At 44.9% G+C, this 17,378-nt stretch overlaps 1 protein-coding gene across 6 annotated transcripts in view; it reads right to left on the reverse strand.

The window, feature by feature from the left end:
* The window catches only part of EVA1A (eva-1 homolog A, regulator of programmed cell death), an 88,151-nt gene extending 71,066 nt beyond the window's left edge, over positions 1 to 17,085 (reverse strand). The window contains exons 1-3 of one of the 6 annotated variants that reach the window (XM_069583237.1): positions 17,016 to 17,085; positions 16,617 to 16,773; positions 16,249 to 16,373 (exon numbers count right to left, since the gene is read on the reverse strand). The gene's annotated coding sequence lies outside the window, so the exon portion shown is untranslated. Of the gene's footprint in view, positions 1 to 5,967; positions 6,024 to 16,102; positions 16,548 to 16,616; positions 16,774 to 17,015 lie in introns of those variants that run through there. The other 5 variants (XM_069583238.1, XM_069583239.1, XM_069583241.1 and 2 more) reach the window with 5 other exon arrangements.
* Positions 17,086 to 17,378: the final 293 nt, after the last annotated feature.

Consider the following 17,378-nt stretch of genomic DNA (forward strand, 5'->3'; position numbering starts at 1 on the left):
TGGGACTTCCCTCAGAGCTCAGTTGGTAAAGAATCTGCCTGCAATGCAGGAGACCCTGGTTCAGTTCCTGGGTCAGGAAGATCCCCTGGAGAAGGGAAAGGCTACCCACTCCAGTATTCTGGCCTGGAGAATTCCATGGACTGTATACCCCATGGGGTCGCAGAGTTGGACACAACTGAGTGACTTTCACTTTCACTTTTCACAGGACTAGAGGAAACAGAGACTCCAGTCTTGGAGGGTACAAACAAAATCTTGCACACACCAAGACCCAGAGGAAAAGAGCAGTGACCCCCACAGGCTGCTGAACCAAAACTAGTGTTGGAGGGCCCCTTGTGGAGGTGTGGGTTGGCAGGGGCTCACCACCAGGATAGGGTCATGGAAACAGCAAGCCTTGAAGGCCCTCTTTGAAATAAACCCTTTTGGAGGTCACCATTAACCCTACCATAGACCCCTGGGCTGGGTCACCTCAGGCCAAAAACCTACCAGGGAGGGCGTACACCCTACACATCACAGATAATTGGACTAAAAATAATTGGACTAAAACTTTACTGAGCAAGGCCCTGCCCACCAGAGCAAGACTCAGTTTTTCCCATCGCCAGTTCCTCCCATCAGGAAGCCTACACAAGCCTTTTAGTTAGCCTTCTCCATCAGAGAGCAGACAGAAGAAGCAAGAAGAAACAGTCTCACAGCACCTAAAACAAAAATCATATTACAGAAAGTTAATCACAATGAAAAGGGAGAAAGTTATATCCCAGATAAAGGGACAAGATAAAACCCCAGAAAAGCAACTAAATAAATTGGAAACAGGCAACAGTTCAGAAAAAGAATTCAGAATAATGATAGTGATATTGATCCAGGATCTTGGAAAAAAGAATGGAGGCAAAGATTGAGAAGATGCAAGGAATGTTTACCAAACACCTACAAAAACTAAAGAACAAACAAACAGAGATGAACAATACACTACAAGGAATCAATAGTAGAATAACTGATGCAGAAGAACAGATAAGTGACCTGGAGGACAGAATGGTGTAAATTACTGCCACAAAACAGAATACAGAAAAAATGAATGAAAAGAAATGAAGACAGCCTGAGAGACCTCTGGGACAAAGTTAAGTGCACCAATGTTCTCACTATAGGGGGTCCAGAAGGAGAAGACAGAGAGAAAGGACCGGCGAAAACATTTGAAGATATAATAATAGCTGAAAAATTCCCTACCATGGGAAAGGAAATAGTCAACAAAGTCCAGGAAGCACAGAGTCCCAGGCAGAATAAACCATAGGAGGAACACACTGAGACTCACATTAATCAAACAAACAAAAATTACAGACAAAGATACAATATTGAAAGCATCAAGGGAAAAATGACATACAAGGGAATTCCCATCAGATAATCAGCTGATTTCTCAACAGAAACTCCACAAGCCAGAAGGGAATGGCATGATATATTTAAAGTAATGAAAGGTAAGAACCTACAACCAAGAATACTCTACCCAAGACTTTCATTCAGATTTGACTGAGAAATCAAAAGCATTTCAGACAAGCAAAAGTTAAGCAAATTCAGCACCACCAAACCAGCTTTACAACAAATGCTGAAGAAACTTCTCTAGGCAGGAAACACAAGAGAAGGAAAAGACCTACAGAAAATAAACCTAAAACAATTAAGAAAACGGTAATAGGATCACATATTGTTAATTATCTTAAATGTAAATGGGTTAAATGCACCAATCAAAAGACAAAGACTGGCTGGGCAGATGAAAACATGTACATGTATGTACGTCCACTTCCCACATCATTCTGCTTGACCTCTCAAATTGCATGTAATTATTTAATATTGTTAAGTTAATCATGTTTCCATTGCAGCTTGCAATTGTAATTATCTTTTTTGTCTGGCTATTGATTGTGAATATACACATATACAGAATCTAGAAAAATAGTACCGAAGAACATATTTACAGACAAGTAATGGAGACACAATCACAGAAAACTAGCCAATCTAATCACATGGACCACAGCCTTGTCTAACTCAACAAAACTAAGCCATGCCATGTAGGGCCACCCAAGATGGAAGGTTCCCAGTGGAGGGTTCTGACAAAATGTGGTCCACTGGAGAAGAGAACGGAAAGCCACTTCAGTATTCTTCCCTTGAGAAACCCATGAACAATATGAAAAGGCAAGAAGCTAGGACCCTGAAAGATGAACTCCCCAGGTCGGTAGGTGACCATATGCTACTGGAGATCCGTAGAGAAATAAATCCAGAAAGAATGAAGAGACAGGCCCAAAGCAAAAACAACACCCAGCTGTGGATGTGACTGATGATAGAAGTAAGATCTGATGCTACAAAGAGCAATACTGCATAGGAACCTGGAATGTTAGGTCCATGAATCAAGGTAAACTGGAAGTGGTCAAACAGGAGATGGCAAGAGTGAACGTCAACATTTTAGGAATCAGAGAACTAAAATGGACTGGAATGGGTGAATTTAACTCAGATGACCATTATATCTACTACTGTGGGAAAGAATCCCTTAGAAGAAATAGAGTAGCCATCATAGTCAACAAAAGAGTCTAAAATGGAGTACTTGGATGCAATCTCAAAAACGACAGAATGATCTCTGTTCATTTCCAAGGCAAACCATTCAGTATCACAGTAATCCAAGTCTATGCTCCAACCAGTAATGCTGAAGAAGCTGAAATGGAACGGTTCAATGAAGACCTATAAGACCTTCTAGAATTAACACCCACAAAAGATGTCCTTTTCATTACAGGGGACTAGAATGCAAAAGTAGGAAGTCAAGAAACATCTGGAGTAACAGGCAAATTTGGCCTTGGAGTACAGAATGAAGCAGGGCAAAGGCTAATAGAGTTATGCCAAGAGAATGCACTGGTCATAGCAAACACCCTCTTCCAAGTGAAGACTCTACACACGGACATCACTAGATGGCCAACACCAAATTCAGATTGATTATATTTTTTGCAGCCAAAGATGGAGAAGCTCCATACAGTCAGCAAAAACAAAACTGGGAGCTGACTGTGGCTCAGATCATGAACTCCATATTGCCAAAATCAGACTTAAATTGAAGAAAGTAGGGAAAATCACTAGACCATTCAGGTATGACCTAAATCAAATCCCTTACAATTATACAGTGGAAGTGAGAAATAGATTTAAGGGACTAGATCTGATAGACAGAGTATCTGATGAACTATGGACGGAGCTTCGTGACACTGTACAGGAGACAGGAAACAAGACCATCCCCAAGAAAAAGAAATGCAACAAAGCAAAATGGCTGTCTGAAGAGGTCTTACAAATAGCTGAGAAAAGAAGAGAAGCCAAAAGCAAAGGAGAAAAGGAAAGATATATACTCATTTGAATGCAGAGTTCTGAAGAATATCAAGGAGAGATAAGAAAGCCTCCTCAATGATCAATGCAAAGAAATAGAGGAAAACAACAGAATGGGAAAGACTAGAGATCTCGTCAAGAAAATTAGAGATACCAAGGGAACAGTTCATGCAAAGATGGGCTCGATAAAGGACAGAAATGGTATGGACCTAACAGAAGCAGAAGATATTAAGAACAGGTGGCAAGAATACATGGAAGAACTGTACAAAAAAGACCTTCACGACCCAGGTAATCATGATGATGTGATCACTCACCTAGAGCCAGACATCCTGGAATGTGAAGTCAAGTGGGCCTTAGAAAGCATCACTACGAACAAAGCTAGTGGAGGTGATGAAATTCCAGTGGAGCTGTTTCAAATCCTGAAAGATGATGCTGTGAAAGTGCTGCACTCAATATGCCAGCAAATTTGGAAAACTCAGCAGTGGACACAGGACTGGAAAAGGTCAGTTTTCATTCCAATCCCAAAGAAAGGCAATGCCAAAGAATGCTCAAACTACCACACAATTGCACTCATCTCACATGCTAGTAAAGTAATGCTCAAAATTCTCCAAGCCAGGCTTCAGCAATACGTGAACTGTGAACTTCCAGATGTTCAAGTTGGTTTTAGAAAAGGCAGAGGAACCAGAGATCAAATTGCCAACATCTGCTGGATCATTGAAAAAGCAAAAGAGTTCCAGAAAAACATCTATTTCTGCTTTATTGACTATGCCAAAGCCTCTGACTGTGTGGATGACAACAAAGTGTGGAAAGCTCTGAAAGAGATGGGAATACTAGATCACCTGACCTGCCTCTTGAGAAATCTGTATGCAGGTCAAGAAGCAACAGTTAGAATTGGACATGGAACAACATATTTGTTCCAAATAGGAAAAGGAGTACGTCAAGGCTGTATATTGTCACCCTGCTTATTTAACTTATATGCAGAGTACTTCATGAGAAACGCTGGACTGGAAGAAGCACAAGCTGGAATCAAGGTTGCCAGAAGTATCAATAACCTCAGATATGCAGATGACACCACCCTTATGGCAGAAAGTGAAGAGGAACTAAAAAGCCTCTTGATGAAAGTGAAAGAGGAGAGTAAAAAGCTGGCTTAAAGCTCAACATTCAGAAAATTAAGATCATGGCATCTGGTCCCATCACTTCATGGCAAATAGATGGGGAAACAGTGGAAACAATGGCTGACTTTATTTTTGAGGGCTCCAAAATCACTGTACATGGTGACTGCAGCTATGAAATTAAAAGACACTTACTCCTTGGAAGGAAAGTTATGACCAACCTAGACAGCATATTAAAAAGCAGAGACATTACTCTGCCAACAAAGGTCTGTCTAGTCAAGGCTTTGGTTTTTCCAGTAGTCATGTATGGATGTGAGAGTTGGACTATAAAGAAAGCTGAGCTCCAAAGAATTGATGCTTTTGAACTGTGGTGTTGGAGAAGACTCTTGAAAGTCCCTTGGATGGCAAGGAGATCCATCCTAAAGGATACCAGTCCTGAGTGTTCATTGGAAGGATTGATATTGAAGCTGAAACTCCAATACTTTGGCCAGCTGATGTGAAGAGCTGACTCATTAGAAAAGACCCTGATGCTGGAAAAGATTGAAGGCAGGAGGAGAAGGGGATGACAGAGGATGAGATGGTTGGATGGCATCACTGACTCCATGGAGATGACTTTGAGTAAACTCTGGGAGTTAGTAATGGACAGGGAGGCCTGGTGTGCTGTGGTCCATGGGGGTCATGAAGATTTGGTCACAACTGAGTGACTGGACTGAACTGAATGGAGACACGGACATAGAAATTGGTCTGGTGACCATAGTAGGGGAAAGAAAGGGTAGGACAAATCAAGAGAGAAGCTATCATATGCAAAATAGAGGCTTGCCAGGTGGCTCAGTGGGAAAGAATCCACCTGCCAATACAGAAGTCATGAGAGACTCATGTTCAATGAGTCAGGAAGATCCCCTGGAGGAGGAAATGGCAACCCACTCCAGTATTTTTGGCTGGAAAATTCAATGGACAGAGGTGTCTGGTGGGCAAGTCTATAGAGTCAACGAAGAGTCAGACACGACTGAGTGACTAAGCACAACACATGCAAAAAGCACAACTACTAGGAAGCTGGTGTATAACAGATGGAGCCCAGCCCAGTACTCTGTGACCTGCACTGGTAGGTGAATTCTTTGCCACTGAGCCACCTGGGAAGTTCTTAGCTGTCCCTAAACTGCTTCAAGTTCAGTTTGTCTGAAACTGAGCTCATCATCTTTTTCTCCAAATGCTCCTCCTCCATAACTCTCCTAATGGCCCCGCTGTCCTTACTCTTATTGCTCAGGTTAAAATCCCAGTCATCCCAGACTCTTTCCCCGACCCTCAAACTCCACAGCGTGAATTAGTCACCAAATTGTGCCAACTTTATTGCCAAAATATGTCCTGAGTTGAGCCCAATTCTCTACTGCTATTACTAGTGTCTTAGACAGAAACTCATTTTTTTTTTCACCTGGATTAATAACAATAATATTAAAAACGAGTATTCACCACCATGTTCACAGGCCAAATGTTGATCGATTACTGTAGCAGATACTTTACATACTTCATCATCCATAGTCTTGAGAGCCATCTATCCTTGATAGAGAGGATCATTCGTTTCTGTTTTCAAATGAGAAAGACAGAAGCTCAGAGGCACTTAATAGCTTTAGTTACACAAAGATATTGTGAGACTCGTATGAGACTGAGGTCTGTGTGACTCCAAACCCTGGGCCTTTTCTACTCTCTAAATTGCAATGGTGTCCTAACTGGTCTTCCTGTCACCTGTCTTATTCCTTTCCAATATCTACTGACAGAGGGGTCTGTTTTTACAATGAAACTCTGATCTAGTCTCTCCTGTGTGAAATCCTACAGTAGTTCCCCAGTGTCTTCAGAATAAAATTCCAATTGTTTAACAAGGCTTTTCCTGGTATGCCACTTTGCCTATTTAGAGATCTGCCTCCCTCTCTCCAACCATACCTATCACTCTTTTGTTCTTAGAGCATACCATGCCCACTCACTTAGTCATGCTGTATTTCTCTCTGATTCCTCTGCCTGTGATGCCCTTCTGTAAGCCTAGATGCCTCCTCTTCAGCCTCTTAGATGCTCTTGGACCCATCTGCTGTCCAAGTTGAGTGTAGCTGTTCCTCCTCTGGATGCCCAAAGTGCTAGTGATTACCTCTAGCATTGAATTTTTGAGTGGTTGCAACAGTCATTGATTGAACACCTACCAAAGTGCAAGAATTCAGGGTGGGCTCTAGTGATTTAGGAATCAGTAAGACATGTTTTAGGTTTCCCCAGTGGTACCGTGGTAAAGAATTTGCCTGCCAATGCCAATTTGGCTACAATACAGTCCACGGGGTCACAAGAGTTGGACCCAACTGAGCACACGTGCTGCACGTCAGTGTTTACTGACACCCTCGTGTCCCAGACATTGTTCTAGGCCCTGGGGTTGTAGAGATGAACAAGATGTTCTGTCCGCCAGGCTTCTTTGCCCATGGAATTTTCCAGGCAAGAATACTGGAGTGGGTTGCCATTCCCTTCTCCAGGGAATCTTTCCAACCCACAGGATTGAACTTGAGTTGGCAGGCAGGTTCTTTACCACTGAACCACACAGGAAGCCCAAACACTGACAGTTTGAGCTAAGCAGACAAACCAAGACCACCAAGCTATCTCTGTGAGCATACAAGGCTATCTACAGGTACACTCTTCACTTTCATGAGTGTCTTTTCCAGACCCTAATACGTCCAAGTCATCATTTTCTGTATTTTCAGGAGGTCCTCAAAGTGTACTCCAGCAGGGAAAGAAACTAACATCAAAGGTTGCTCAGCCTAGTGGAACACAGGATAGGCATTTAAGGAAAACAGTGTATGTGTCTTCCAATAAGAGGCCCTTACAGCCCCTTATCATGGGCCGCTGTGGCCTGTCTTGCCTTTTTGCCTTGTCTTTGCCAAGCAAAAAGACAAGTCAGCCATATTTGTGATTTGTGTAGGTCCTTAGGGTAAGGCAAGTTTTGGCAGCCCTTTTGATTAAGGGTCCCTGTGTAGAAACAAGGCCCCCTGAAGTCAGTTTCCTCCTACTATTAACCATCCAAGTGACACAAGCAGGAGGGCACAGGGCAAAGGGGAAAGGTTTAAATTACAGCAGGGTGTTGTTGTTGTTGTTTTTTTAAGAAAGCTTTCTTTAATTCAAAACTCTATGGTTACTTGTCTACGAGCAGCATTTCCACCTCCTCTCACCTTGGAGAAAAGAGTGCAAGATGCCTAGGCGATGAAAGAGGAGGTAAGAGGTAGAAAAAAGAGGCACTGATTCCCAGAGCAAAGAGCGTCTAACTGCTTTTAAGTTCTCACAAGTCAAGGCCTCAGATATCAGGCAAGGGACACAGAAAGCGGGGGAAACATAGAGGAAAGGGCCACTCCCACCCAGACCACAAAAACCCACACACCTGTACTTTCTTTTTTGAAAACTAGATTTTTGAATCGGCTTTGATGATAATATGACCACCCTGACACTGTCTGGAGCAATGGTGAAGGGCTCAGAGTCCAGGGGCCTTGATCCAATGTCAGATCTGCCTTTTAGCTGAGGGTGGGATTCCAATTCCTCCTCTAATATTGGACTCAGAGGCTGGTTATGAGGATCAACACAATAAAGGGATATAAACCCTTTAACGTGGTTCTGGCACCTACTCCCAGGCACTCTTATTGCAACTGACCACTAGGAACTGCCTATGGGACCACTTTCCATGGAGGAAGAATGTCCCGCAAAGAGACCTCCTTTTTTTCTCTTGGCTTCCATTCCCTGACCCCTGGCTAGACTGAGTCTTCCTCTGCATCTGTATTTTCTCTGTCACAGAACTACTCCACTGTGCTGTGCTGGTCTTCCTGTCTATCTCCCCATTCAGGGCATGACCATATTTAGGTTCAAGATGTGACTTTCATGCTAGTGCATTCGTTCACTGTTTATCACTCACTAAGTATCGCTTAGAAAAGAAATGCAAAAAAGCAAAATGGCTGTCTGGGGAGGCCTTATAAATAGCTGTGAAAAGAAGAGAAGTGAAAAGAAAGAAGAAAAAGAAAGATATCAGTATCTGAATGCAGAGTTCCAAAGAATAGCAAGAAGAGATAAGAAAGCCTTCTTCAGTGATCAATGCAGAGAAATAGAGGAAAAGAACAGAATGTGAAAGACTAGAGATCTCTTCAAGAGGCAGGTCAGGTGGTCTGGTATTCCCATCTCTCTCAGAATTTTCCACAGTTTATTGTGATCCACACAGTCAAAGGCTTTGGCATAGTTAACAAAGCAGAAATAGATGTTTTTCTGGAAAGAAAATTAGAGATACTAAGGGGACATTTCATGCAAAGATGGGCTCGATAAAGGACAGAAATGGTATGGACCTAACAGAAGCAGAAGATATTAAGAACAGGTGGCAAGAATACATGGAAGAACTGTACAAAAAAGATCTTCACAACCCGGATAATCACGATGGTGTGATCACTCACCTAGAGCCAGACATCCTGGAATGTGAAGTCAAGTGGGCCTTAGAAAGCATCACTACAAACAAAGCTAGTGGAGGTGATGGGATTCCAGTTGAGCTATTTCAAATCCTGAAAGATGATGCTGTGAAAGTGTTGCACTCAATATGCCAGCAAATTTGGAAAACTCAGCAGTGGATACAGGATTGGAAAAGGTCAGTTTTCATTCCAATCCCAAAGAAAGGCAATGCCAAAGAATGCTCAAACTACCACACAATTGCACTCATCTCACATGCTAGTAAAGTAATGCTCAAAATTCTCCAAGCCAGGCTTCAGCAATACGTGAACTGTGAACTTCCTGATGTTCAAGTTGGTTTTAGAAAAGGCAGAAGAACCAGAGATCCAATTGCCAACATCAGCTGGATCATGGAAAAAGCAAGAGAGTTCCAGAAAAACATCTATTTCTGCTTTATTGACTATGCCAAAGCCTTTCACTGTGTGGATCACAAGAAACTGTGGAAAATTCTGAAAGAGATGGGAATACCAGACCACCTGACCTGCCTCTTGAGAAATCTGTATGCAGGTCAGGAAGCAACAGTTAGAACTGGACATGGAACAACAGACTGGTTCCAAATAGGGAAAGGAGTACGTCAAGGCTGTATATTGTCACCCTGCTTATTTAACTTATATGCAGATTACATCATGAGAAACGCTGGACTGGAAGAAACACAAGCTGGAATCAAGATTGCTGGGAGAAATATCAATAACCTCAGATATGCAGATGACACCACCCTTATGGCAGAAAGTGAAGAGGAGCCAAAAAGCCTCTTGATGAAAGTGAAAGAGGAGAGTGAAAAAGTTGGCTTAAATCTCAACATTCAGAAAACGAAGATCATGGCATCTGGTCCCATCACTTCATGGGAAATAGATGGGGACACAGTGGAAACAGTGTCAGACTTTATTTGGGGGGGCTCCAAAATCACTGCAGATAGTGATTGCAGCCATGAAATTAAAAGACGCTTACTCCTTGGAAGGAAAGCTATGATCAACCTAGACAGCGTATTCAAAAGCAGAGACATTACTTTGCCAACTAAGGTCCATCTAGTCAAGGCTATGGTTTTTCCAGTAGTCATGTACGGATGTGAGAGTTGGACCGTGAAGAAGGCTGAGCTCCGAAGAATTGATGCTTTTGAATTGTGGTGTTGGAGAAGACTCTTGAGAGTCCCTTGGACTGCAAGGAAATCCAACCAGTTCATTCTGAAGGAGATCAGCCCTGGGAGTTCTTTGGAGGGAATGATGCTAAAGCTGAAACTCCAGTAATTTGGCCATCTCATGCGATGAGTTGACTCATTGGAAAAGACTCTGATGCTGGGAGGGATTGGGGGCAGGAGGAGAAGGGGATGACCGAGGGTGAGATGGCTGGATAGCATCACTGACTCGAATGACGTGAATCTGAGTGAACTCCGGGAGTTGTTGATGGACAGGGAGGCCTGGCGTGCTGCGATTCATGGGGTCACAAAGAGTCGGACATGACTGAGTGACTGAACTGAACTGAAGTGGGGGGGAGGGGCGTGTCACTAAGTGGTAAACAAACTAGTGAAATCTGGGAATGACCTATAGACGTACTTATATCAGTTGTCCAATCAACAAACATATGTACCCAGCCCCTGAGGTGTGTTTTGACAAAAGGCTTTTGGATCAAAGAAAAGGACTGGAACTGTGAACATGATTCCCAGCAAATGTATCAGACATGACAGTGATCTGCTAGGTCACATGCTGGATTTTATTAAAAAAACAGACCGGATAGAGAGTGCCCTAGCTCTCTCTTGTCTCTCTCTCTTGCTTTCTTTCTCCCTCTCTAAGTCCAGAGAAACTTAGCAATTACTTATCAATTCAGACAGACTTTTGGCTTCTCTAAAGGTAATGTTTAAAAGTCCAGACTCAGGAGGAGGCATCCACACAGTTTATTAGCCAGGGCTTTGAAGGAAAAAACAAACAAACAAACCAACCTTCAATCACTGAGCACAACCTTGTGACTCTGGTTTCTTTGCTTGCTGGACACACTGTCCCTCCCCCTGGGCTCCGGTTCCACTGCCACAGGAGGAAACAGAAGGGAGAGCCACCACTCAAAGAGCTCAGCATACCTGAGCCCACTCCACAGTCTCCCAACATACAGAAACAGATTCCTGGACTGCTGGAAAGCCAGAGCCATCTCCCAGACCCATCTCTTGTCCTCCAGTCACCATACACCTATGCATCTGTCAGGCCCTTCTTTAGCTATATTCCAGTACATACAGCTTTCTATCTGTCACACTCATGATTACCAGTCCCCACAAACCCAGCAAGCTCCTACTTGAGAGGCAGAAGAGGTTAAGAGGTACTACCTAAGACGGCAGCCAAGCTGTGACTTCAGAGGCCTGAAAACATAGTGCCGGGCCTGACATACCCCTCCTGGGCTAGTTTATCTTCTAGATAAATGCCTCAATGAAAATACAAGTGATGCTCCCAAAATCTTGAGCCTTTTACTCCAGTCATTAGCACTTGAGGGAAATGCTTCTCAGATCAGTCATCTGGTGACCCAGGAAAGGGGACAATGCCAGAGACATTACCACCAGAGGCAGTAAGAGTCTGGTCTGAAGTGCTACAGGGAATCTGAGTGGTCTGCACCACGTTGATGGACAGGGAAGTTCTCACCCTGCTCCATCCTCAAAAGCAGCCTTACTAGAGTATTTCTGTGACCTCCTAACAAAACCTCAACACCTTGCACATACCAGGCAACCTCACGCCACTAAAGTCTGAGGGACAACCTGCCAAACCCAGCAAACTCAGGGGGATCACAACTGTCTGAGTCAGCTGTGCAAGAAGCCAGAGTACTCAAATATGCAGGTATTTGTGTAAGGCAGTCTGGCCCATACAGCAAGTGGCCAATGGACCAGCAAAGAAGGGGTTCAGCTTTCAGCTTTCAAAGGCAGAGCTACAGAAATGTAAATCAAGACCACAATGAGGTACCATTTCACGCCAGTCAGAATGGCTGAGATCCAAAAGTCTACAAGCAATAAATGCTGGAGAGGGTGTGGAGAAAAGGGAACCCTCTTACATTGTTGGTGGGAATGCAAACTAGTACAGCCACTATGGAGAACAGTGTGGCGATTCCTTAAAAAACTGGAAATAGAACTGCCTTATGACCTAGCAATCCCACTGCTGGGCATACACACTGAGGAAACCAGAATTGAAAGAGACACGTGTACCCCAATGTTCATCGCAGCACTGTTTATAATAGCCAGGACATGGAAGCAACCTAGATGTCCATCAGCAGACGAATGGATAAGAAAGCTGTGGTACATATACACAACGGAGTATTACTCAGCCATTAAAAAGAATACATTTGAATCCGTTCTAATGAGGTGGATGAAACTGGAGCCTATTATACAGAGTGAAGTAAGCCAGAAAGAAAAACACCAATACAGTATACTAATGCATATATATGGAATTTAGAAAGATGGTAATGATAACCCTGTATGAGAGACAGCAAAAGAGACACAGATGTATAGAACAGTCTTTTGGACTCTGTGGGAGAGGGAGAGAGTGGGATGATTTGGGAGAATGGCATGGAAACATGTATAATATCATATATGAAACAAATCGCCAGTCCAGGTTCGATGCATGATACAGGATGCATGGGGCTGGTGCACTGAGATGACCCAGAGGGATGGTACGGAGAGGGAGGTGGGAGGGGAGTTCAGGATGGGGAACACGTGTATACCTGTGGCAGATTCATGTTGATGTATGGCAAAACCAATACAATATTGTAAAGTAATTAACCTCCAATTAAAATAAATAAATTTATATTTAAAAAAAAAGTCAGGGCTACATTCAGGGAAAAGGATCTCAAGTTAATAAAGTGATCAGCTGTAACCTAGTATCCAGTGTCACACATAACTCATAAAAGTGGTCAGTGACAGGTTCCAAATGTGGTTCTCAAAAACTCTGCAAGTCATTAAACTCTCTTAATAAGTTTTACCTTTAATATATGACACTTGGAGAAAAAGCATACTCCGAATCATCAAGTATAGGCAGGAGGTCCACCTAGTGCCATTCGTCCATTCATCCCACAGTCACTGATTGATTTAACACAATACTGATGTGCTATACACACTGCAAAACACAAAATGCTTAGAAGCTGGAGTCAGGTAGCTCCTAACTCCTCCTCGGCACCTCCCACCTCCAGCAAGTGTGCTGATTCTATGGGCCTGTTCTCAAAGAGTGAATGCTGCTCTGACCCTGACCTGGCTCACAAAAGGCTCCACTTAGCATCAAGTTCATTGGTGCTGACCTAGAACTGTGACAGGAGACTGACCCCAATGTCTTGTCCTTCTGAGACTGGGTTAGGGGCAAGATGGAGAGGAAGGGAATGGGAATCGTAAGAAGAAAGGCAGAGTCTTAGACCACAAGGTGGTGCAGTTGAAAAACCCAATAGACTTTGGCTCTTATCAATGTACACAACAAATCCAGCTCGTGTTTATATAGCACTTACTATATGTGGTTTAAGCCCTTTACCAGAATGTGTTTTACAGTCCAGATGTCTGGTGAATCCTGGCCTACATTAGCTGTGAGACTTTGGGCAAACTGCTTAGCTTCCCGGGACACCATTTCTTTGCCTGGAAAATAGGATAATGCTAGTACTAAATAATAGGTCCTCATAAAAATTAAATTAGTAAAAATATAAAATGCTAAAATTGAACCCTGTCCTGGCACTCAGTGCTAATATGAACAATTATTATCCCACTAGTTGACAACACTCGTCGGCAGAGAAGGCAGACTATTTCTTCTTATTTTGTTAATAAGGTTTTGAGAGGCTGAGTCAATGTCTCAAGGTCACAAAGTCGCAGAACTAGAATTTGAATGCAGGCAGCCTGATTCCAAAGCTTGCAAGTTTAACCACCAGCATGAGGACAGCACTGTGCTGGGTTCCAGGTAGACCAGTCAGGGGATGAACAAGAGATCCCTATAAAGCACAGTAAACACTACAAGAGAGATATTAAAAGAAAAAATGGGAGAGGATGGCTGGGGATGGGGTATCAGGGAGGGATAAAACCAAACCACCTGTAGGGGCTGAATTATGCTTCACCCAGCACGGGACTTGAGATCTGGTCTCAAAGAATAATTTGCTAGCCATGGAGAAAGACGGGCGTTCCAAAAAGTCAAGACCTAGAATACCAAAAGAACGGGAAGTTGGGTGGAATAGAAAGTGCATACTGGAAGTGTCATGAGATGAATTTGGGAAGGTAAATTGAGGTCAGTGTCTGAGGTTAGATTTTATTCTAAGAGACAGTGATTCTCAAATTATAATATGCACAGGATCTACCTCAGTGCTCGTAAAACACGTGCAGATTATCATCTCTTCTGTCATCTGAGGGTGGGAGGACACTAACATTTCCATGTTAAGAACCAAAAATGTTTCCAGACATTGCCAGATACCATTTGGGAGGCAAAACTGAAACCCTGGCTGACAGCCTCTATTTTAAATCCTCCCATCCCCACTTTCCAGACACAGAAAACTACAGAAAGGCCTCATGCAGGATTTAAATGCTAGTGGTCCCACTCTAGGGTTTAGGTTAGCCAATAAGCCTAACAGTCTTTTGGGGAGAGAGACTCAAGTCATCCTTCTGGGGAAGAATTACATATTTGATGACAGACTGGATGATGGGCAGAAGATACAGGAGTGAGGTTTCAAGTTGAAGCTTCAGTGCTTTCCACTGAATTGTGAGGATAGTAGGTACTAAATAAATCATTTGGATTTGAATAGAATCAAGATGTATTTGCTCAAAAAGTAAAAAGCCTGGTCCCATGTGGTATGACCCAGGGACAGGCGTTGGTATTCTGCTCAAATGCATAGAGGAACTCTTTGTAGGGCAGGATGTGGGGATGCTTGGTACAAACCAGCTGATTCCCAAATCCTGGCTGTATCCCTTCCCATCTGCATAGCCCTGGCAACATTACTCACCCTCTGTGCTTCTCACTTTGCCCCTTTGTAAAATAGGGATAGGAGTCCCTACTCAGAGGCTTGATGTGAGAACTCAGGTAGTTAATAAGAGCAAAATGGCAAACTAACACAAAATGGTTTCCTCCCCTCTCCTTCCAAATCAGTCTCCTTACCTCCACCCTTGAATCCCATATTTAGTGCTCATCCCCACCCCCACACTCTAATCCTTGGGAAACCCAGTCAGAACTGCAAGAAGCTGACTACACTCCTCTCTGTGAGCAGAGCATCCCCCTAAGGATTTAGGGACCACCAACTACCTTTTCACCCCCCTATCCACTTTGATTTCTGGGGCCACCAAAAGCATGCAGCAGGCTGAGTTCCTGGAAGGGAGTCTGGTAAATGTCAGATATGCAGATGACACCTCCCTTATGGCAGAAAGAGAGGAGGAACTAAAGAGCCTCTTGATGATGGTGACAGAGGAGAGTGAAAAAGCTGGCTTCAAACATTCATAAAACAAAGCTATGGTTTTTCCAGTAGTCACGTATGAATGTGAGAGGCGGACCATAAAGAAGGCTGACCATGGAAGAAACGATGCTTTTGAACTGTGGTGTTGGAGAAGACTCTTTTGGACCGCAAGGAGATCAAACCAGTCAATCCTAAAGGAAATCAACCCAGAATCTTCATCGGAAGAACTGAGGCTGAAGCTTCAATACTTTGGCCACCTACCTAATGGAAAGACCCAACTCATTGGAAAAGACCCTGATGCCAGGAAACATTGAAGGCAGGAGGAGATGGGGACAACAGAGAACGAGATGGTTGGATGGCATCACTGACTCAGTGGACATGAGTTTGAGCAAGCTCTGGGAGATGGTGAAGGTCAGGGACAGGGAAGCCTGGTGTGCTGCAGTCCCCGGGGTCGCAAATAGTCGGACACGACTGAGCCGCTGAACAAAAATGAGATCAACTAGAGCCAAGGAAATTTCGGACAGGGCTGCACCTGACAGGTCCGAGGTCAAAGCCAGTCACTGTCGCCGGCTGGGAACTAAGCCCCTGGTCCCGGAGGCGGAGGAGGAGAGAGGTGCAGAGATTAGGAAAGGACTCTCCGAAGCCAGGCTGCATAGGCAAGGAGCGGAGAGTTCCTGGATCCAGAAAAAGAAGCAGGGATGCGGGTAGGAAGCAACAGGAAAGTGAGAAGAGAGAAAACAAGCGCCCGTAAGCAAAGTTCCTTGGGGATACTCAGGCTACAACACCTGGGCAGGGGGTCAGGAACAAAGCAGCCTTCTCGGGTCAGAAGTACTCTGCGTGTTTCCAAAGCAGGGGTGTTCAGGGCAGGCGACGGCGCGCTGGGCATGCCAGGCGCCCCTACACCCTGAGCGCGCTCAACCGCAAAGCTTACCTTCGCCAGGGCCGCCAACGCGCACTTCCGGGGTCCTGGCTCCGGGTGCTGGGGGCGGAGCCGGGGGACCAGGAGCCGATCACTAAGAGGACGCAACACAGCTGTGGCCAAGGTTTGGGCTGGCACTGGCGATTCGGAAAGAAACCCCAGTGGAGACCTGTGGGCACCGGGTCCCGGCCTGGGCGCTCACGGGCGGCGGTGGTAACCCCAGCAGACGCAGGAGGACCACGATTCGGTGGGAGGAAAAGGTTGTCTCATTTCCTTCAGTCTGCCCCCTCCACTCCACCCACTTTGCTCTGGACCTGCCCTCCCTTCCCCTCCCCTTCCCCAAACCAGCTACCCGTAAGGGCGCTGGAAAGACCTGAAACCTGAATGGCTGCGGCTCGCGGCGCCTCCCTCCGCAGCAAGTTAGTTCAAGCTCCGAAACTCCTGCCTTCTCCGCGCACTTCGAACAGTCCCCAGGGCTCTGAAAGGTTCTCCGTGGGCTGTCCCCACCCTGCCCCAGAGCTCTTCCCTTTTCCCCTGCTGGGAGGAAAGAAAAAGAAAGTGAAGGTCGCTCAGTCGTGTTCCACTCTTTGCGACCCCGTGACTATACAGTCCATGGAACTCTCCAGGCCAGAATCCTGGAATGGGTAACCTATCCCTTCCCCAGGGGATCTTCCTGACCTAGGAATCCAACCAGGGTCTGCTGCATTGCAGGCAGATTCTTTACCAACTGAGCTATGAGGGGCGCCCTTGCTGGGACCAGCCCAGATTTAAAAGCTAACCTCCAAGCTGCTTCCAGCATCCCATCCTCTCCTTCCTGTCCTCTCCCTTGCTTTGAGCTCTTTCGTGTGTGTGTGTGGGGGGGGGGGGGGGGGTGGGCGGGGCGCGGCGGGGAGGGGTCCCTTTTTCTGATCTTAGTTCTAGGATCAGATATCCAACCTGTGCCCCCTGCTGTGGAAGGCCAGACTCTGAATCACTGAACCACCAGGGACATACCTGAGCCCCTATTAAGCTACTTATTCCCCCCCAATCAGTTCAGTTCAATTGCTCAGTCGTCCGGCTCTTTGCAACCCCATGAATCGCAGCATGCCATGCCTCCCTGTCCATCACCAATTCCCGGAGTTCACTCAAACTCACATCCATCA

The sequence above is a fragment of the Ovis canadensis genome, chromosome 3, assembly GCF_042477335.2.
Source record: "Ovis canadensis isolate MfBH-ARS-UI-01 breed Bighorn chromosome 3, ARS-UI_OviCan_v2, whole genome shotgun sequence".
NCBI classification, from domain to species: Eukaryota; Metazoa; Chordata; class Mammalia; order Artiodactyla; family Bovidae; genus Ovis; species Ovis canadensis.